The following is a 689-nucleotide window of genomic DNA, read 5'->3' as shown; positions in this document are numbered from 1 at the left end:
GACTCCAGCTCTGGGGAATAAGAGAAACGGGCTAACACGCACGCCCGTGCTGTTATTTATTACAGGGAGGAGCTGGAAAAAACCTAAGTGGTTCTCAGAAGGGATTTCTTGAAGGGTAAAGTACATCTGAAAATGGAATAGTATATAGCCCTTCAAAAGACTGTTACATATCTGTGTGCGCTTGCTGGATGGAAACGGCAGATTTCAGAACTCTACTTAGTAGGAATAGATTTAAGTTCTGTGATTTTTTTTTTTTTTTTTTTTTTTTTTTTTGGTGGTACTGGGGATGGAACCCAGGCACTTTCTACCTCCGGGCTACACTCCCAGACCTATTTTATATTTTATTTGGGAACAGGGTCTCGCTAAGTTGCTGAGAGCCTCACTAAGTAGCTGAAGCTGGCCTCAGACTTGCACGATCCTCCTGTCTCAGCCTCCCAAGTACTGGGATTACAAGCGTGCGCCACCACAGCTGGCTCAAGTTTTGTGAAGTATTTTTAATGTCTTTACAAAGTATGTATAAATGAATCTACTATGATGCTTACCAAATTAAGAAGTATTTTGCTTAAAATTTTTATAAACATCTAATTTTTTCCTACACATTAAAAATAAGTATTTTCACGAAGGAAAAAAAAAAAGACTAAGGGATATATCAATTGTCGAGGGAAAGAGCGCATCCACTTATCAGTATT

The sequence above is a fragment of the Muscardinus avellanarius genome (genome assembly GCF_963383645.1).
Source record: "Muscardinus avellanarius genome assembly, chromosome: 10".
Taxonomy (NCBI): domain Eukaryota; kingdom Metazoa; phylum Chordata; class Mammalia; order Rodentia; family Gliridae; genus Muscardinus; species Muscardinus avellanarius.
This window is presented reverse-complemented; position numbering follows the sequence as displayed.